At 39.2% G+C, this 22,903-nt stretch overlaps 1 long non-coding RNA gene across 1 annotated transcript; it reads right to left on the bottom strand.

Moving 5' to 3' along the window:
- Positions 1–7,802: 7,802 nt before the first annotated feature.
- On the bottom strand, positions 7,803–21,771 carry LOC116665509. Its single transcript, XR_004322183.1, has 3 exons — positions 21,603–21,771; positions 14,125–14,244; positions 7,803–12,957 (listed from the first exon to the last, which is right to left on the bottom strand). It is a non-coding gene; the product is annotated as an uncharacterized LOC116665509 (long non-coding RNA).
- Positions 21,772–22,903: the final 1,132 nt, after the last annotated feature.

The raw sequence follows: 22,903 nt of genomic DNA, 5'->3' as shown, positions 1-22,903 counted from the left end.
CCTGACCCTGACCCTGACCCTGACCCTGACCCTGACCCTAACCCTAACCCTAACCCTAACCAACCCTGAACCCTAACCCTAACCCTAACCCTAACCCTAACCCTAACCCTAACCCTAACCCTAACCCAACCCTAACCCTAACCCTACCCTAACCCTAACCCTAACCCTAACCCTAACCCTAACCCTAACCCTAACCCTAACCCTAACCCCTAAACCCTAACCCCTAACCCTAACCCTGAGTCTAACCCTGAGTATAACCCTAACCCTAACCCTAACCCTAACCCTAAACCTGAGTCTAACCCTGAGTCTAACCCTAACCCCTAACCCCTAACCCTAACCCTAAACCCTAACCCTAACCCTAACCCTAACCCTAACCCTAACCCTGAGTCTAACCCTGAGTCTAACCCTAACCCTAACCCTAACCCTAACCCTAACCCTAACCCTAACCCTAACCCTAACCCTAACCCTAACCCTGAGTCTAACCCTGAGTCTAACCCTGAGTCTAACCCTAACCCTAACCCTAACCCTAACCCTAACCCTAACCCTAACCCTAAACCTGAGTCTAACCCTGAGTCTAACCCTGAGTCTAACCCTAACCCTAACCCTAACCCTAACCCTAACCCTAACCCTAACCCTAAACCTGAGTCTAACCCTGAGTCTAACCCTGAGTCTAACCCTAACCCTAACCCTAACCCTAACCCTAACCCTAACCCTAACCCCTAAACCCTAACCCTAACCCTAACCCCCTAACCCTAACCCTAAACCTGAGTCCTAACCCTGAGTCTAACCTGAGTCTAACCCTAACCCTAAACCCTAACCCTAACCCTAACCCTAACCCTGAGTCTAACCCTAACCCTAACCCTGAGTCTAACCCTAACCCTAACCCTGAGTCTAACCCTGAGTCTAACCCTGAGTCTAACCCTAACCCTGAGTCTAACCCTGAGTCTAACCATGAGTCTAACCCTTCGTCTAACCCTAACCCTGAGTCTAACCCTAACCCTAACCCTAACCCTAACCCTGAGTCTAACCGTGAGTCTAACCCTGAGTCTAACCCTGAGTCTAACCCTAACCCTGAGTCTAACCCTGAGTCTAACCCTGAGTCTAACCCTTACCCTAACAACCCTAACCCTAACCTGAGTCTAACCTGAGTCTAACCCTGAGTCTAACCCTAACCCTAAACCCTACCCTGAGGTCTAACCCTAACCCTGGTCTAACCCTGAGTCTAACCCTGAGTCTAACCCTAACCCTAACCCTGAGTCTAACCCTGAGTCTAACCCTAACCCTGAGTCTACCCTGAGTCTACCCCTAACCCTACCCTAAACCTTAGTCTAACCCTGAGTCTAACCCTAACCCTAACCCTAACCCTGAGTCTAACCCTGAGTCTAACCCTAACCCTAACCCTAACCCTGAGTCTAACCCTGAGACTAACCCTGAGTCAACCCTGAGTCTAAACCCTAACCCTGAGTCTAACCCTAACCCTGAGTCTATCCTGATCTAATCCTGAGTCTAACCCTGAGTCTAACCCTGAGTCTAACCCTAACCCTGAGTCTAAACCTAACCCTGAGTCTAACCCTAACCCTAACCCTGAGTCTAACCCTGAGTCTAACCCTGAGTCTAACCCTAACCCCTAACCTAAGTCTGAGTCTAACCCTAAGTCTGAGTCTAACCCTAAGTCTGAGTCTAACCCTAAGTCTGAGTCTAACCCTAACCCTAACCGTAACCCTGAGTCTAACCCTAAGTCTGAGTCTAACCCCTAACCGTAACCCTGAGTCTAACCCTAAGTCTGAGTCTAACCCTAACCCTAACCGTAACCCTGAGTCTAACCCTAAGTCTGAGTCTAACCCTAAACCCTAACCGTAACCCGAGTCTAACCCTAAGTCCGAGTCTAACCCTAAACCCTAACCGTAACCCTGAGTCTAACCCTAAGTCTGAGTCTAACCTTTAACCCTAACCATAACCCTGAGTCTAACCGTAACCCTGAGTCTAACCCTAAGTCTGAGTCTAACGCTAACCGTAACCCTGACTCTAACCCTGACTCTATACCCTAACCCCTATCCCTGAGTCTAAACCTAACCCCTAACCCTGAGTCTAACTTCTGTCCTTTAATCTACCCCACTAATCCTCTAACCCTAAACCCTGAGTCTAACCCTAATCCTTGCTCTGGTTCTAGCCCTAGCCCTAACCTTATGTTGTTCCCTAGTGCATGACCTACTTGTACCGTAACCCTTACCTTACCCATACCCTGAACTTAACCTGTTCCCAAACTCCTATCCTAACCTGTACTCTAGCCCTATTTCCTACCCTAATCTGCACCCTAACCCTTTTCCTAACTCTCACCGGTACCCTCACACTGACCCTAACCCTAACCCATTCCCATATCCTACCCCTGATTTTGACCCTAATCCTAATCCTTAATCCTATTTTCTTGTAACAACCTAGCACTCTCCTGATGGTCAAATCCCACAAAGACTTAACAAAAACCCATCCACTAGCCTATGCAATAGAATCCTCCACTTCCCTGTATATTACTACTTACCCGAAATTAACAGCACAATAGAAATGAGTATCCACCTCCTGCAAATGTCTCCAAAGCAGATAATCCAGTTTTAACACTGTAAACCAAGCAATGTCATAAATTATTATGTAAAGGTAAGCAATATGATCAACAACAATTGTAAAATACAGAAAAATCACGTCATCCCATCCACTTGATTCACCACAAGCTTTAAACAAATTCCACTCCTACTTCATGGCATAAACACTCGTGAAAATAGGACTAGGAACACATTATTCAGTGTGATACAAAGCAGTATAAAAAACACACGGTGAATGTCAATCATCTGGAACTAGGCCCAGAGAGTTCCTTTCACCTCTGTTATTCACTATAGTACAGGAAATTCCAGGCAAATCCGGGATGAAAGAGAATAAACATAAAATTGTTACATATAAAAGGACGTCTATTCACAAACACAGTTGACATCATTTTACAGATACATCTTGAAAGCATGAGCAATTCATTGACTAGCTCAATTTTTAAACTGTGAGCAACTCAAATACTTCAGCAAGTAGATGATACAAAGTATCAGTGAATCAAAATTTGTCTACATGTACACATTAACAATGAATGATCTCAAGAATTTAAGAGAATTGTATTTTATATGATGTCAATATTACTAAAATAGTTGAGTCAATTTAATCAAGGTACAAGACTAGTAAATTAAAATGGAAAAGACACCACTAAAAGAAATGAAATACAACCTTTAAAAAAAAAGAAGAAGACATCCCATGTTGGTAACAAAACTAAATATGGTGTGAGTGCCCAAAGCGATCTAGGGAGACAAGGTAATTTCTATGACAATTTTGGAATAAACACAGAAGTTGATTTTAAAATTCGTATATAATTTTAGGAACCCCAAAAAGACAAAACAAACTTGAAAAGGGAAAACCAAAGATAGAGCTTCATATTTTCAAATTTCATGTCAATACAAAGCAATATAAAAAATATGATATTGCCATAAAAATATAAATATAGATAAATGGCAGTACATAAGAAGCCCGAACATAATCCCATTCACTTAGGATCAATACATTTTTGACAAGCGTGAATATTTAGGGTTTTTTTTTTTTACTACTCTTCCACAAATGATGCTGGGTAACTGGCTATCCACATGCAGGGGAATAAACCACATATATAATTAACTCAAACTACATACATTGGGATATGGCCGATGGTTTTATATTACTGATTGTAGTTTAAAAAAATTTAAATCACCAAGAATGAAAGAGACACCTCCTAAATACATGGAGGACGTGGCTAGGTCGGCAGAGGCTCCTACGTGGCCAGATTGCCAGCTAGAGGTGGAGGTACACACGGTTCGACAAGTGCTGGCACCCGCTTCTACTTTTTATGATATGAGCAGGTGTAAGAATGACGGGAGAAATTGTGAGAAGCTGCTATCATTCAGTCAGAGCAATGCTGTATTGAATGACCCAATTATCAGTGGGACAAGTCAGTTTCTGGGTCCCCCAATTGTCCTTAGTATAACTAAAAAACACATGCACCGGATATGCGTACTACACATGCATACGCTGTTATGACAACATCATAGATTTGGTCATCTCTGAGGAGCGCTCCAGGTCTCTCTGTCTCAGCGGGGATTAATGACTTTACAGCAGTGCCTACTATTCCAGTTCAAACAATAATATGGTGATATAAAATGCCAATCTTTGTGACTTGTTGAAAGTTGTCAACAAGTTGGTTTGTGAACTTAGGTGGAAGTAGTTGACCAAGCCTTAGACTGTTTGGCCCCTTTTGGGTCAAGCTCTGTGGTGAATCAACATACTGAAATGCAAATTCTAAAAAAAAAAAAAAAAAGCAGCTTCAATTTTGCTAGGGCTTCTCCTGCAAATGTTTTCTAGATGACTGGAGAAATAACTAGAAGCCAATTTACTAGAAGATTTCCTGTTAACTAAAATGTGCTATGGTGGAAGCCCACCAATCTACTAAGTATTTACCTTAATTAACATGTTTGATTTGCATTCAACTGATGTAGTACAATCTCTTGCAATCCATATTTTCAGAAATTAAATTGTACCTCCTTGAACATTTGAAAGCCCTTCGTGTATGTTAACCTAAATTCCTACTCCAACACTGATAGAATGGGCGTTAAGGGCAGTAATAGTGTGACTATTAGGATTAGTAACCATCAGATGGTTGTTGTCTATGCTTAAAATCTCATTTTTCTTAATTTATTCATAAAAGTAGAAGAAGTGATATGCAGAATTTTAGCCAGATGTACAAATATATGTTGAACAGTGCTGTGAGGACTGTTAGTGCTGGTAGGTTGCTGTTACTGGTTTCTGTTATATCTCAAATGATTACTCATTTGAGGAAAAACCCTGATCCTGGTGGGAGGCCTCCTAATAAAATATGATGCTGGGGATGAGGATCGTCACTGGAAGTGTTTTATTTCACTTGTGTGATAACGACAGAGTTGTGGTCCATGAGCAGAGCATGAATAGCAAGACGACAGTGTGGAATGACATAAGTTAGTACATTCAGGGTCGTCATGGTTGGATTACACACTATAATAGCTGTCATCCATCCTCTATGGACAACTGACAAGCAGGCTATAAATGTGGTAGTGGAGTTTTGTTAGTCTGCCTCGGCTGCTGACGATCATTCATAACACACCTGTGAATAACAGTATGCTTCGGGGGACGGGTGTCGAGATTTGCTGTAACACTTGGGGGTGCACATTCATCACGTTAATTGCATTGGCCCTGCTGTGTGGGGGATGCCCTGTGTAGCTTCAGTCACTCAGAAAAGAAATGTGACAAGTCCAACTGTGTGACTAGGGCTTTTGTTTAAATGGTGGATCCTGTTGGATAAAAAAATTTTGTACTTGTCCATGGCTGGAGGATATTAGATTAAAAGTAAAATCCCACATAAATAGTATGGATGTGGTGTGTTGTGTTAGAGAACAGTTGTTGGGTGCTTCTATAACTTGTGCATTCAACTTTCTTATTAGAATGGAAATACTTGTACAATGTCAGCTTGCTAATAAAATCATGGAATGGTCAGTAGAATGATAGTAAAAAATAGGGTTTATTAGCATAGTAAGGATATCAAACAACACTGATAGCTCACTTGGGGGACCATCCATCACCACAGAATGTGGTATAATGTGGCAGCATGAACACTTTTAAGTTCTTAAGGGAACGATCAATTCCTGTGATTCTAGGAATAAGAGTTCTTAGACCTCTTTTATTTACTTTTCAGATAACTCTTTTGTCAAACTTACCAATGTTTTCGGTGGGATGCCCAATGCACTGATGGGTAGTGAAACATACACAGGGCTACTGTTAGTGTTAAATTTTTTTTCATAGGAGATGTATAAGTTGATCATCTCAAAATTTTGGATAGGATATTCAAAGTCCAAGGAAGGAGACTGTTAGGAGGATTGTTTGAATGATAACATTGGCTGTATGTAATTTGTCTGTATATAATTCTATTATCTAGGGATTTGAAATGCTCCTAAAAGTAGATTATGAAAATATTTATTATCATGATATAGACCTAACCTGCTATGAAGGCCAGAGAAAATAGACCTGCTACATACTCTACATTGAAGCTGGATACAACTTTGGAGTCTCCTTCTGTTAAGTCCAATGGAGCTCCGTTGATTTCTGCTACAGTAGAGGTAAATAAAAATCTGACTAGGAGTTGGGAGGGGGAAATTAATCAGATATTCTTGTGTAATAACTGAGAGTATAAATGATCTATTTATCAGTAGGAATGATAAACCAATAACTGCTAGTTTACTTCACATGAGATTGTCTGTGCTGCTGCCCACAGAGCTCCGGTGAGTGTGTGTTTTTAATATGAAGGTAATGCAGATCAGGGGGTGGAATACATGTCTAGGCTTCATACAGCCAGTATGAGAAGTATGCGTAGGTTCACATGAGCAGACAGTGGGTAAGGAATGAGAAGAGGAGCTCCTAATGTGGAAGCCATGGTTAAGGCCAGCATTGGTGCAACTATATGTATATAATGTACACTGGTGTATTATATATAATTTAACACTATATATAATATAATATATATGTGTAAATTGATGTATTATATATAATTTAACACTATATATGTTTGGGCCTCTCCAAATTTCCAGAACCTAGGACTTCCTTCAAATAATATGAGAAGTGAAACATCGATTAAAACTGTAATCATTAGTAAAGGAATGCAGATTATAAACCTATTCTTAGGAAGAGGACTTAGGCTTCAGGAAATAAAGGTTTTGGTTTGATGCAATTGCTGAGCTCTGCTACCCTAACAAACCACGTTCTACAGTAGAGTATGTCAAAATTATTTAAATTGTATTGTATCACCAATTAGTTTGAAGGTGCTTTTGTAAAGCGACCCTTAACTCCCCTGTCCTCTCAGACTGGGACAATAAATAGAAACCAATCGGGATCACTCCAGCCTGAACTCACATCTCACAGAACTCTAACCATTGAATGAACCACTTACAGCAGTGACAACATTGGGATATTCTGATCCAATTCTGAGGCTATAAACCCTATTGTTGAAGTGAACTCTAAATTTGGATTGAACTGTTATCCCTGGAGTGCCTTGTTCTGTTAATCAATGTATTGGATCAATACATGCTACAGCATTTTGAATAGCTGGTCTAAATGTTAATCACTTGGAGTCTGGAGTTTGTTTTATTCACTGGGGCCACCACAACCAAAATTTTTAAACCATTAAAAGCTGTGCTATTCCTTAATATTCAGTTCATTACTTTATAGGTTAGACGCCTAAAGCACCATAGGAGCTTCTCATTTTATATGGCTCCCACCTCTTATTGGGAAGGTCAATTCCACTGATAAAAAGAGATACTAAAACCTTGTGGGGCCATCCTCCCAACTCCTTATGTGGAAAACAAATGATTATGCTACCTTGGCAGGGTCGGGAACCACAGCCATTAACCATGCCCGTGGTCAGGCAGTGCCTCTAAGACCAGAAGTGCTAGAGTTAATCTTCCTGGTAAACAGGCAGGACTTGTGATCACCACGTTCCTTTTACTTTTTTTTTTAATCTTTCCTAGAAATTCATACCTGTGTTAGATTAAGAATTGTTTTTATAAATAATTAAATATTGATTAGGGTTTATTTTACTGTAAATTATCAGTAGCTTATTCATTCTGATATAAGCTTATGCAAGGAGAAATATTTCCTGCTGCCCATATGAAGAGTACTGCTTTTACTAATTAATAGATTAGCTCAGTATTAAATTGTGAGGGTTTTCTTTTCTTTTCTTTCTTTTTTTTTTTTTTTTTTTTTTTGCTATTGGTATTGTGATGAGTGTGTTCTTGACCTTGAATACTTGCCCTTTTTTAGGGGGGTGGCAAATAGGTTTATTTCTTTCTTTAATGGAGGTTCCGGGGATTGAACCCAGGACCTTGTGCATGCTATGCACACACTCTACCACTGAGCTATACCCTCCCAACCTTGAATACTTTCTTAAAGGGTGGCTGTTTTTAAGCCAACTACAACATTGTTTATACTGATACTCTAGAGTTTTTATCCTGTAACTAAAAACCTGTGCCTTTTATTAAAAAAAAAACATTGAAAATTATATTATAAGTTATATTCTTAATTAATCATTAAAACTGAACTAAAATTCTTTAATGGACAACATGCTGTCAGCAGCCTTGTTAGGGTTACTACCTCTACTCATAGATCTTCTATTTTACATATAGATGAGTCTGTTCCACTAAACTGTTCATAAGTACCTCATCTGGGTTCAAGGTACTTAACTTATTTCATCATTCCCTAATGGTACTTTATGCTACCAGATTTAAATGTCTGTTTTCTGTGCATTAGCTGTTAAATGAATCTTTAATTTACTTATGACAGTTAAATTTGGTGGGAAGCCTCGGCTAGTTTTAGTTCAAACTTTCCATGAAGTATGGAATCGACTGGGTGTAAACCAGGTGCTTTTCTTTAAACTACACTTCAGTGTATCCAAGCACACTCTCCAGTGTGCCCACCTTGTAAGGACTCCTCTCCTTTTTAATGTCTACTACTTATTAATGGGTTATGAAAATGTATCGCTATTTGAGAAGGGTGATGAGTGTGCCTGCTTCATGGCCTGACTGTATTAGGCACTCTTAATTTACAACTAAGTTCTCCTTTGGTATTTCCACCATAATTTTGTATATATCATTTTGTACTCAAGGTAGAAAATGAAACCCTTATCTTCCCACCCCATAGGTTACACCTAGAACTAACGTTTTTATGTCTGATCATTACTGATCACTGTTGCTCCTTCTGGGGGTTTGCTGAAGATGCTGGTACACAGACATATAGACTGTGTTCATGAGAGTGGTGAGGTTTAACAGGTTTTGCAAATTATAAACACCATAGGAAGCACCATGAATCCTTTTAGTTTTTTGGATTATGCTAGTATTCATTTGGCCAATAATTTTGTTATAATCATTTTATTTTGATTTAAAGAGAAGTATAGTTGGATATCTACCCCCTTACTGACACATGGACACGACTTCGAATCTTTACTGACCTGTAACAAGGAATGTTAAAGTCATTTTAGTAGCTTATTTTCACTTTAGCTATGGCTTTGCACACCGTAGCTAGGACTTAACTTTATTTCACAATACTCTTTAGCATGCATCACACTGACTTTCTATTATTTGAGGTTCATGTTATGACAGTGATGCCTGGCATGATAATTTACCAACCCTAATTTGTTATGATAACCTAGTCAAACTTTCATTTGTGGCTTAATTTTTATTGCCATTTCCCATAGGGGCATGGGTCAGTGAGGCATTGAAAGATATATCTAGGGTGCTTGATACCTGCACACTTTACTCTTTTAAAATATTTAGAGAGCATTCTCACGGGAATGCAGAAACTTGCATGTGTAATTTTATTACAAGTTATTAGAAAGGCTGAAATGAATTCTATATATTTATGGAGTTAGTAAACTCGTCCAGGCATTTTCACTGCCTTGCTTTAATTATTAAATCTACATCGACACACTGAGTAGGATTTTCAACATATGAGATTTTTGTATTTAACTGATATCTTGGTATTTGTTATAGCAGTCCATATTGTGTTAAAATTAGTATTAAAATATATGATATTTCTTTTGGAGACTATTACAGTGTACTGTATTTTTAATTTTGTTCAAAGTAAATAGCAGATCTAGGGGTATGTCTATCGATATAAGCCTTATATATCTAAACAGTAGATGGATAGAGTTAAAAGGCTACTTTGCAGTTATAGTAACTGGGTGGGTGAAGGGCAGTATGTTTGTTAGATGAGTCAGTTGAATCTTACATAGTTACATCCTTTGCCTTGTTTGGTGGGGTTTGGCAAGGTGATAAGGACAGACAAAGTATGAGATTAAGCAGTAAGCAGAGGGGTAATAAAGCAAGCTATTTACTGATTTGCATGTGGACGTGGATGTGTAATTTCTGAATGTCCTGTGACCACTGACTCAATAACACATTATCATGGTCGATGACGTTGGTAAATACTATTCAATTTAATCCAAGCTACAGGTTACTTGACTGTGCTAAGGTCTCTGATGACCATAACTGAGTCACAGCTTTCCCCCAACAACTATCACTTGGTTCAGCAACTTCCCTCATATATATGCATATATGGCAAAAAATATAACACAGGTGTCCAAACAAAAAATGCTACACTACACTAATAGTCATAGCAGCATTATTTGAAATAGCTCAAAGGTAGAAACTATTCAAATGTCCATCAATGGATGAAAGGATATGCAAAGTACAGTGGATCCATAAACTGTCATATAATTCTGCCATTGAAAGAAATACAGTAAAATGGTGCAGCCACTGTGGAAAACAGTATGGCGGTTCCTCAAAAACTCAAACATAGAGTTAATGTATCATCTGTTGATTCAACTTCAGGGCATAAACCCAAAAGGTTTAAAAGCAGGGACTGAAAAACACATTTCTATAGCCATGTTCATACCAGCCCTACTCACACTGACCAAAAGACGTAAGGAACCCAAGTGTCCATGGATGGATGATTCCATACACAAATGTAGTATATACAGAATTAAGTAGGATTCAGCCTTTAAAATGAAGGTAATTCTGACACATGCTACAATATGGATGGACTTTGAAGTCATTCAAGGGAAACAAACCAAATCAAACTGAAAAGGACAAACATTCTGTGATTCTAAGATAAGGTATCCATATAAGTCTAATTCAATAACAAAATGTACGATGTACTTGCCAGGGGGTTAGGAGTTCATGACTAATGGATACAGTTTCACTTGGGGAAACTGAAAAAGTAATGGAGATGAGTGCTGAGAATATTGCTACAACAATGTAAACATAGTTAATATCCAAGAACTATATGACATAAATGTAATAAAACTATATACTTAAGGCAATTTAAATGGTACATGTCATATGGAATACATTTAATCACAATGAAAAACACGAAGTACTGATATTTGTTACAACAGGGATGAACAATGAAAACATCCTAAGAAAAAGAAGCCATACAGATCACACTCATCCTGTCCCCTTTACTTCAGTCAAAGTTGGGAAAATAAGGGAAAGTCTTGAGAACAGTTCTGGGAAAAAGAAAAAATAAAACATTGGATCGGATTCAGAAAACCCATTGCCATACAGTTGGAGAAGGTGCTGACAGTGGAACTGAGCCTGTGGACTGCATTATGAAGTGAAAACCATAATGAGTCCTCACTTGGATGTTATGTGGTGACACAGAGTGTCTCTATTCAAGATAAAAACACACTAGAGATTGTCATGAGAAGTGGCATGCATGCTACATCAATGATGAGTGAGAAACCTGAGCTTACAGATGAAGAGTACACTGTACTGCTACTGCACATTTTCTGTATGTTTAAAAATATTGGAAAGTAAATAATTTTTTAAAATCAACCATGTCAAAATCATAACAGGAAAGCAGAGAAAACATCAAACTTTACTATAGAGCCCAAGCCTTCTCCAGTTCCAGTTGATCCAAAATGGTTAAGCTAATCATCCTTGCAGGAACCTACATATTATTAAGAGACACTGTAAGATAATTTCATAAGCCACTGTGTCTTGCTTGTTGTGAATGACTTGGATGTGAAAAAAAAAAAAACAGTGGCAATTTTGAATTCTACATTTCCACATCAACATACCAAAAAAAAAAAAAAACCTGTTAAAAAGTAATAAATAACTTTAGTAAAGCTACATGATACAATATCAGTACACAAAAACCGATTGACTTTCTATACACTAATAAAGAAGTTTCAGAAAGAGAAATTAATAAAGCAATTCCATTTAACAATTGTACCAAAAAACAAAACAAAAAACCTAGGAATAAAATTAATCAAGCATGTGAAAGGCCTGCACATGGAAAGTTAGAAAACATTGATAAAGAAATTGAAGAGGATACACACAAAATAAAAGCTGTGCTCATGCACTAGAAGAACATTACTGTAACATTCACGAAGCCTAAGCAATGTACACATTAATTGCAAACTCTACCAAATTCAAATGGCATTTTTTTTCACAGAAACAGAAAACAAGAAATCCTACCATTTACATGGAACAAAAAAGAACCCGGAATATCCTAAACAACCTTGAGAAGGGAGAACACAGTTGGAGGCATCTCCTTCCCTGGTTTCACACGACATTAGGAAGCTACAGTCACCAGCAGAGATACAGTAAGATATTGGCACAGAAATAGGCACATGGACCAGAGGAACAGAATACAGAGCACAGGAAAAAACCCATCTTTATGTTGTCAGTTAATTCATGGCAAAAGAGCCAAAAACACAAAATGGGAAAAGGACAGTCCCCTCAATAAATGGTGCCAAGAACATTGGACACCATACCCCCCCCAAATGACACTAGACACAGTCAACACTAAACACAAAATCAAGTAAATCCAAAAATTTTCCACATCAAGCCCCTTCTCTGCTGGATCCTCTGAAGATGGACCTCCTTAGTTGTAATCACACACAGGAAGCCTCTCCCCACTTTCTCCTCACGTTTTATTCCCACAGCGATGCCTCCTGGTGATTATTTTAAACATTTTTTTATTGATTTATAATCATTTTACAATGTTGTGTCAAATTCCAGTGTAGAGCACAATTTTTCAGTTATACATGAACATATATATATTCATTGTCACATTTTTTTTCTCTGTGAGTTACCATAAGATCTTGTATATATTTCCCTGTGCTATACAGTATAATCTTGTTTATCGGTTCTCCTGGTGATTCTTGAAGACATCCAGCTCCTGTCTGGGTGGACTTGGTTGGTCGAGCGTTATCCTGAAGCTGAGACCATGGTGGCTCCTGAAGAGACCCAGCCTCCACCAGCCCCGCAAGAAGCCAAGTTCCCACAGGAGCCAAACCCACCAGTGAGACACGTGCACCTTGAGGGTCAGAAAGACAGTTTGGCAGTTTTTTCTAAAGCTATTCAAGGCTCACCTGAGAATTCAACATTGCACCTCTAGTATTTAGACAATTGCTTTGAAAAAGTGTTCAAATAAAAACTAGCATGCAATTATGCACAGCAACTCTACTCATAACGGCAAAACTTTAAAATATGAGGATGTCCTTCCGTGCACGAATACATAAGCAAGCTGGGGCACACCCATGGAAAGAGGGCAAGTGACACCCTGAAATATATCTCTTTGGCATGAAGATTACAATGGGTAGATTTCTTAAAAAATAAGACACATGAAACTCTATGATACCCAAGTCAAGACTGCCTTTTGTCTGGCAAATTTACATTTATAAGGGAAATCTCCACTTGAAAAGTAATTTCCCTTTCTGTACCAGGCATAGAAGGAAGATTAAACCTCAGGAAACTTGTCAATAGAGAAGGCTAAGATTTAAATCTATATAACGAACATAACCTTCCTTTCTTTTGGTATTAGAGAAAGATGGCATTTCAGGTGATGTCTTGGGCAATCTCAGGGAATTACTCAATTTCCTGGGCATCTCCCATGCTGAAAGTAGGCACACAAGTTCTTGAATTTGTTTGTACAATTATGTAAAAGTAGTTAATACCACAGAAATGTGTACTTGAAATGATTTCAATTAAAAGTGTCATATTATGTATTTTTAATCACAATGAAAATAATGTAGGAATGTAGTACTGATACTATTTACACCATTAATAAACACTGAAAAGCTCCATAGTGAAAAGAGCCATAAATTTCTCCCATATCACATGATCATCATGTGTGCTTTACATCCGTCAAGGTTGTCAAAGTGAGAGTCTCAGTAACAAACCCAGAAACAGAGAACAGCAGCTGCACCAAGTGGTGGCAGCTGAAGGGGCCAGCGGGTCACACAGTGATGCGGACGCCACACGGCTTCTTCACTGGTGGGTTATATGACGGCTCCTCAGGAGACTACCCCTGTTTGGGGTAAAACACCCTATGGTATTTTGTATAAAGTGGCAACAGTGAGTAGTATTTACCATCATAGAAATTACTGGAAAGTCCATTACTTTTCAAAACAACCATATCAATACCATGGCAGAGAAGCTGATAAGACAGACATCAAACCTTGCTATAGAAGACAAGACTTACCTAGACCAAGGTCAACCAAAGTTGTGATGCTCATTGCCCTTGTAGGAGTCCACTTGTTATTAAGAGGCACTGTGGGATGAGTACACCCGTAGCCAGCAAGTCTTGGATCCTGTGCACGACCTGGGATGCAGGAGAAACAGTGAGATTTTAAAATTACAATTTTCCACAACACTTAACAAACAGTCATTAAAATAAATAAATTCAGTTAAGTTCCATATGAAATCAATATAGAAAAATCAGTCGCATTTCTATACACTAATAATAATAAACCATTAGAAGGAAAATTTAAGGAAACAATCACGTTTATAACTGTATCAAAAAGAACAAAATATCTAGGAATTTAACCAAGGATGTGAAAGACCTGTGCTCAAAAAACTATAAACCATTGAAAAAGAAGTTAAAGAAGACAAAAATAAACAGAAAAAATATTTTGTGCTCCTGGATTGGAAGAATTACTATTATTAAATTATTGATTCTATCAAAAGATATCAACAAATTCACTGCAATATCAATATAATATTCAATGATATGTTTCATTGAAATAGAAATAATAATCCTATTATTAATATAGAACAACTAAAGACCCTGAACAACCAAAGAAGTTCTGAGAAAGAAGGACACAGCTGGAGGCATCTCCCTCCCTAGCATCAAACTGTATCACGGAGCTGTAGTAACCACAACAGTGAGGAACTGGCACAAGCACAGACACACGGATGAGAGTAACAGCATAAAGAGCCCAGAAATAAACCCTCATGGCTGTGGTCAGCTAATTCATGAAAATGGGGCCAAGGACATACAAAGAGGGAGGGATACTCCCCTCCATAAACATTGCCAGGAAAATGGGACACCATGCACCAAAGAACATCACTGGTCACCATCTCCATTGCACACAAAACTAACTAAAACCCCACAGTTTTCCACATCAACCTATTTCTGAGGTTCCTCTGAAGACAGAACTCCCCTGAGCAGTCAGCTGCACACAGGAAGCTTCTCCTGACTTTTTTTTTTTTCTCTTATTGTGCCTTTTCACAGCAATGCCCAAGAAAACTTAGCCCATGACAGCATGGATACAGCCCCACTGTCTAAAAGCCCTGATAGTCCTGAAGAGACCAAGCCCCTGCCGGCTGTGCAAGGGGCCAAGTCCATGGGCAGAATGCACCTGTGCCCTGTGGGTCAGAGGTGGATTTGGCACCCCACTGCAGATGATCAGAAAAGTTCAGGGAATGCTGATCTCACAAAGCCCAGAGACCTCACCCTGAATGCAGTTCTGCTGTACATAGTGCCTTTGGAAATCCAAACTGAAACACAGCCAAATAGCTCACTATGCTGTCTCAAAAACTGGCTAAGGAGCAATTAATTAAAAAAAAAACATATAGAATGAAGAGAACATAGACACAAACTTTACAACTGATAGTGAAGTTCACTCAAGATTGCCCATAGACAAATTTAAATGGCAAGACTACAAAAGTCTTAAAAGTAAAAGGGAGAAAATCTGTAAGACCTTAGGTCTTGTGATGAGTTTTAACTCACAACAACAAATGCCTATCAACAAATCAACACAAAATTAATAACGTGGACTTTATAGAACTATAAACTTCTACTCTGTGAAAGGTCTTACTCATAAAGGCAAAAGAGAAACCACATACAAGGAGAAAGTATTTGGAAAATGCGTATCTGATAAAGCATTTGTACTCAGATTATACCAATAAAATCTAGAACAAACAACTCCACTAAAATGGGTAAAGATAGAAACAAACGTCAAGCTAAAGAAGGTATACAGATAGTAAATAATCATGCAAAAATATATTCAAGATCCTAGTGGAAAACAGGTATGGCCAACTTTGGAAGACAGTTTGGCAGTTTCTCCCAAAGCTAAGCATTCTCAACTTAGAGTCCCCCCAAAAGCCAGCTCTTGAATTTAGACATCTGCTTTGAAAAACTGTTCAAACAAAAACATCAAGTAATGCACAGGAGGTCTATTCATAACGGCTTAGAAACTCAAGTGATCAGTATGCCCATCTGTAGGTGAACTCACAAGTAAAGTAGTGCATATTCATGTCACAGGGAGCAGAATATGCCACCCCCCAAATAGGTCTGCAGCCTAATGACTACTACAATATGAGTAATTTTTTTTAAAGACTCTCAGAAAACTGAGTAGAGGTTGCCATTTTGTGAGGGACATTTTCATTTTTTACAGAAATATTACAGAAACAATTCAATTAAGTGATCAAGTAAGTGGTAGTGTCACAGGATGGAATACAGGATGTAACAAAGAATCTGTATTAGAAGTGTGTGAAAACACTCACTGCTGCTGGTGGAGCAGAAGGGGCCAGCCTCAGTAACTGCAGGAATGAACGGAATGTGTAGACTACAGGGAAAACATATTGCACGTAAACAGTGGGATCTGTAAGATCCATCCCACAGGGGCAGGAGCTAAGAACGCTGAAACCACTCATCTGGAGCAGAATGAGAAATGAATTGCATGGACTGAAGATGGTGGGAACCAGGGTTCTACTGTCTGACTGGGAGTTACAGATAAGTGGGGGGGAGATGTACACTATCCATAAGATAATGGATCAAGTTGGAGGCATCAGTATAAACCTGTCTTCTGCTTAATATGAATACAGACATTTCCACATAGAAATCTTTACAATTAGGACTGTATACTATTGGGGAGGGGGAAATTTCACTCTCTATCCCTCTTGACTTCTTGTGGCTGGACTAATAATAAAACTAACATGAGACAGAGCAGTGGAAGAAAAAGACAATTTAATTCCTACACACAAAAGTCTCATAGAAATGAGAAGTAAGAAGTAGTAAAAACAGGCTGATTTTATACATCTAGAAAACTAAAAATTTGTTAGGAATTGACAGCCTAAAGAAATGTAGTTTTTGGGTACTCAATGAAAAACCTAAACAGAGTTTGGGCTTGGGGTGGTAAATTAAAGAAGTTACGAGATATGTTTATATGCGCCTCTGAACTTTTCACATGACAGGCTTATTTCCTGCTTTTAGGGAGCGGGGGTCAGAGCGTCCCTCTTGCTTTGACCATTTCTAAGTAACTTAAATTTAAAACACTATGTGGTTGAGGCAGATTGGGGTGGGGTGGGTGGATGATGGTCCCTGAGCAACAACAATACACTAAGGTGGGAACATATGCACACATTTCCTTGCATTGTCAGCTGAGAACATTTTCCTCCCATATGTAAGTTCTTAATACCATTCTTTAATTAAAGGAATCAGGACTCTCTGAAGAAATGGCTTATACTAGGACTGAGACAGTGAATATATGAGCCAGGATCATCTTGAATCTTGTATCAGAAAGTAAGGAAGTACCAGGGCAGAAAAAAACCCAAAATATGGAATGATCGCAAAGGAAACAGGAGCCAATGAAAGAGTTCTCACTAGCCAAAGCAGGAATAAACTGAGCAACCAAACCTGTAGTGCTGGATTATAACCAAAAGACTAAAATAACTATTCAGGTGTCCACAATGGTGAAGTAAAATGATGACATAGGTTGTTGGGTTTTTTGTTGTTGTTGTTGTTGTTGTTGTTGTTGTTGTTGTTGTTGTTTAATAGATGGGATTGAATGGAGAGCTCCTATGCAGAAGAATTCCTAATAATCCATGATATCCATCAAGGAGGTGGAGCTAAAGCCCCCTCTCCTGAAGTGTAGGTTCCACATAGTGACCTTCTCCTGCTTAGGTCAGAAGCAAGAAAAGTCCGAGATACCACTGCTGGGCATGTATCCAGAGCAAAATTCTAATATGAAAAGACACATCCACTAACTGATTTTTTTTTAACACAGTGGGCAACATTAAATTGGGGGGAAAAGTGTGTTTTTCAACAAGTGGTGCCAGGCAATTGTCTATCCAGTGAAACTTTTTCATTTCTAAGAGAAATGAAATTGGATCCCTGCTTCATACCACATGCAAAATTAACTCAAGATACATAAAAAGCTTAAATTTAAAGAGTGGTAAAGTGACAATCAGCCCTCATCTGCTGATTCCACATTTGCTGAATCAGTCTCCTTCAGATAAAAAATAATAATAATAATTTGAGAAAGTTCCATAAAGAAAAACTTGAATTTGTGGCATGCCAGAAACTATTTAAATAACACTATATTTTCTTCACAATTATTTACATACCATTTACATTGTATTATTTGGTATAAGTGATCTAGAGATTATTTTAAGAATACAGGAAGCTGTGCTTAGATTATTTGCCAATACTACACCACTTTATATAATGGACTTAAGCACCGACAGATATTTAGTATCCACAGGGTGTCCTGGAACCAATACCTCACAGATAGGGAGGGAAGCTGCATAAACTCTCAAAGAAACAATGAGGATAAGTCATCATGACCTTGGAGTTAGCAATTTTTTTAGATCTGATAGCAAACACAAGCAAGGAAAGAAAATAATAAATTGCCTTTCATCAAAATTAAAAACATTTGTACATCAGAGATGTTATCCAGAAACTGAAAAGACAGCACACAAAATCAAAGAAAATATTTGCACATTATATATTTGAAAAAAATGTTATCAAGAATATATCAAGAACTTTTACAACTCATAAAAAGACAAAGCAAACCCAATTTTTAACATGGTAAAAGGACTTAAATACACCCTTCTCTATATGTAAACCAAAAAAAGAAAGTACAGTATATTGTATATATGTATTTACATGCAATATAAAGTATATGTGCAGGCAAACAGTAATAATCTACCTAATAAAAGTGAAAAAGAAGAAAAACCAATAAATAAACAAAATTAAATATTTTTTAAATAGACCCTTCTCCAGACAAGACAAATAGTCAACAAGCACATGAAAAAAATGTTTAAAATCAGTCATGATGGAAATGTCAATTAATACCATAATGCCATACCCTTTCAAGCTCACTAGAAGCCCTACGATCCAGAAAACTAAAAAAAAAAAAAAAAAAAAAGGCAAAAATGTAGAGAAATGGAAACTTTTAAACATTACTTGAAAAATTGGAAAATGGTACAGCCCATGTTTCCAGTTTGTTATTTCCTCAAAAAGATAAAAATGCAGTTACCTTATGGTTCAACAACTACACTCCTAGAGAGAGACCCTGAAACATTAAAAATAGGTGTTCAAACAAAAAAAAGTACATAAACATTCATAGCAGCACTATTCCCAATGGCCTCGAAGGTAGAACAATTAAAATGTCCATCAAAGGCTAAACAGATAAACAAACAGGGTACATCCATAAACTGCCATATTATTCTGCCATATGAAGGAATAAAATGGTGCAGCCAGGGTGGAGAACCATACAGGAGTTCCTCAAAAACATACACATGGGGTTGACGTGTGATCCATCAATGCCACTTCAGGATATATGCTCAAAATATTTGAAAGCAAGAACTGGAATAGAAATGGGTACACCCATACCCATGGCAGCACTAATCACAACAGCAAAAGGTGGAAACAACTCTCCTGTCCATCAGTGGATGAATGGATAAACTAAATGTGGTGTATACATATTAGGATACTGCACAGCCTTAAAAACTAAGGAAATTATGACACATGCTGCAACGTGGATAAATCTTGAAGTCAATATGCTAAGTGAAATAAGCCAGACACAGAAGGACAAATATTACTAGGATTCCCCTTGTACAAGGCATCCAGAGAAGTCAGATGCAGAGACAGAAAGAGTGTCACTGCCAGGGGCTGAGGCGAGTCAGTGTTCACTGGACACAGGGCTTCCTTCACTTGGGGAAAATGAGTAAGTCCTGGAGATGGATGGTGAGGCATCTGTACAACAATGTGAATCTAGTTAATACCATAGAACTGCATAGTTAAATGGTTTAAACGGTAAGTGTTATGTTCTGTATTTTTAATGACAATGAAAAATGTGAATGAATCACTAATGATTCAAATTGGACAAAGATTGAAAACATTCTAAGTGAAAGGAGACACACAGAAGAGGCCACCCAGATCGTATTCATCTTGTGCGCCTTAAGTCCATTAAGATTTTGAAAAAGAGGGAAACTCTCAGTAACAGTTTCAGAAAAAGAAAACTGGCACAGAATGGAAAAAGGATTTCCATAAGTTGGGGCAAAGGGGAAGGCTGAACTAGGCCTGTGGCTGGGGTTACAAGGTGAACCATACAATCTCCTCATTTGGGGTTTATGTGCTGGTTCCCTGGGGGAGTATCCCAGTTTTAGGTAAAACCCACTGGAGTATTTTATGTGAGGTGGCAAATGTGAGTACTGCGTGATGCTATTTAAAGTATTTTATATGGAACTTTATAAGAAAACTTTATAAGAAACTTTATTAGAAACTAATTACTTTTGAAAACAACCATGTCAATACCACACCAAAAAAAGCAGAGAAGACATCAGATTTCCCTATAGAGGCCCACCCTTAACGCAATTCAGTTCACCCAAAGTGCTGATGCTCATCGCCCTTGCAGGAGTCCACACGTAACTTAGAGGCACTGTGGGAATATTAGGAGCCGCTGTGTCTTAGGTGCTGTGGATGACTCCAGGATGGAGTCCAAACAGGGTGACTTCTGATTTCTAGTTTCCCACATCAAACCATCAAAAAACCGTTAGAACTAATAAATCATGCCAGTAAAGCTACAAGGTACAAAATCAATACACAAAAATCAGTTGCCTTTCTATACATCAATAATGAAACATCAGAAAGAGACATTTTTTAAATTCCCATTTACAATTGCATCCAAAAATATACCTAGGAATAAATTGAATCAAGGATGTGAAAGACCTGCACACTGAAAATTCTAAGACACCGAGGAAAGAAACTGAACAGACACAAATAAATGGAAGGATACCCTGTGCTCATGGACAGAAAAAATTGATATTGTTAAAATGTCCATTCTACCCAAAGCAGTGCTCAAACTCAAAGCAAGCCTCATCAAATCATTATGCCCTACACCAGAAAATAACAGAACATTGTGAATTGACTATAGTTCAATAAAATAAAATAAACTTCAGTGGTATTTTTCACAGAAACAGAACAAACATTCCTAACATTCATGTGGAACCACAAAGGACCCTAAACAGCCAAAGAGATTCTACAAAAGGGAAACAGGCTGGAGGCATCTCCTTCCCTGACTTCACACTGCATTACAAAAGCACAGTCACCAAAACTTTGTGGAATTGGCACAATGACAGGGACATGGACCAGAGAGAGTCTGCAAACAAACCTATGGGGATGTGGCCAGTTAATTCACAAGAAAGGAGCCAGGAGCCTGCACCAGGGGAAGGACAGTCCCCTCGATGAATGGTGCTGGGGAAACTGGACACCACACGCCAAAGAAGGACACGGCACACTGTCTGCACCACACACAGAATCTGACTAAAACCCACAGCTTCCCACATCCAGCCCTTCCTCTCCCTGGGGCCTCTGAGGAGGGACTCCCCTCAGCAGTCATCCCCTAAAGGGAATCTTCTCCTCACTTTCCCTCATTTTTCCTTCCTCCTCACCTTCCCTTCAGTGCTGCACCTCCTGTTGGGTCCTGAGGAGACGGGGCTCCTGTCAGCGTGGACATAACCCCCTGTTGTCCCGAAGCCCCAGCAGGTCCAGAGGAGACGCGGCTCCAGGCAGCTGCGCAGGACGCCAGATCCTCAGGCCGAACCCACGCACATTCCCGCCACAGCTGGGGGAGGCGGGCTCCGGGCCTGGCCAGCCAATGGGAAAGCTGCGGACCCAGCCGCCCTCACAGCCAGTGGAGGCGCCGCCCTGACAGCGGCTCTGCTCAATCCTTTAAACTGGAAATCCAAACTGAAATTGAGCCAAATGTCCGTAACTTCTCCAAATACTTAAGAAACAATTAACTGGAAGCCGTATGGAATGAAGTGAACGGAGACAAACTTTAAACCTTACACCCTTGTTTGCTGAGCTTTCATGACAACCTGCCATAAATGACTTCCTCCCTCCCCCAGGCCTCGCTTTTGTTTATAGCTGAAGGTGATACTTACGGTGATGTCTCTGGCCATTTCAGGGAGTGAGTCAGTGTTCCTGGGTGTCCCCTCTGTATACAGGAGGTATACACATTATTAAACTCGCTTCTTTTTCTCCCTAAAATCTGTCTTATTAGGGGGTGGGGGGTGTCAACCAAGAATCTAGAAGGGGAGAGGGAGAACTGGTTTTCCTCCCACACACACGCAGTGGAATACTCCTCAGCAATAGAAATTAAACCATCAACCCACGGAAAGGCACAGGTAAATCTTACTTGTATATTACTAAGTGAAAGAATCCAGTCTGAGGAGGCTGCACACTGTCGGACCCTATTTAGGACAATAATGGAAAAGGCAAAACTACATACATAAGCAGATCATGGGGTGGGGGTTGAAGTGTTCCATGTGTTACTTTAGCTTGGTGTCACTATGATTGTGTCTAAGCCCATGCATTTGTACAGCCCAAAGGTCAATCATAATCTACTCAAATTTAGCGGTTTAGGGTGTAGCGGCATCACAGGGTGGAACACACAATGTGACAGAATCTAACTGTATTAGAAATGGGTGTAAAAACACACAGTCGGTGGTAGGCAAGAGGTGCCGACCTAAGTTAACTTTGGAAATGCACAGAATCATTCTGCAAAGGCAGAATGGACCACTGTTAAACTGTGGGCTTTGTATTATAAACTTCTTTCCGGGGTGTAGTAGCTAACAATTCTGAAACGACTGTGAATGAAACCTGGAAAAGAGAAATGAGTTGATAAAGGGCAGATGGTGGGATCCAGGCTCCTCGCTGTGGGAATGGGAAGTCACAGATGAGCAAGGGG

The sequence above is a fragment of the Camelus ferus genome, chromosome 8, assembly GCF_009834535.1.
Source record: "Camelus ferus isolate YT-003-E chromosome 8, BCGSAC_Cfer_1.0, whole genome shotgun sequence".
Taxonomy (NCBI): domain Eukaryota; kingdom Metazoa; phylum Chordata; class Mammalia; order Artiodactyla; family Camelidae; genus Camelus; species Camelus ferus.
This window is presented reverse-complemented; position numbering and strand designations above follow the sequence as displayed.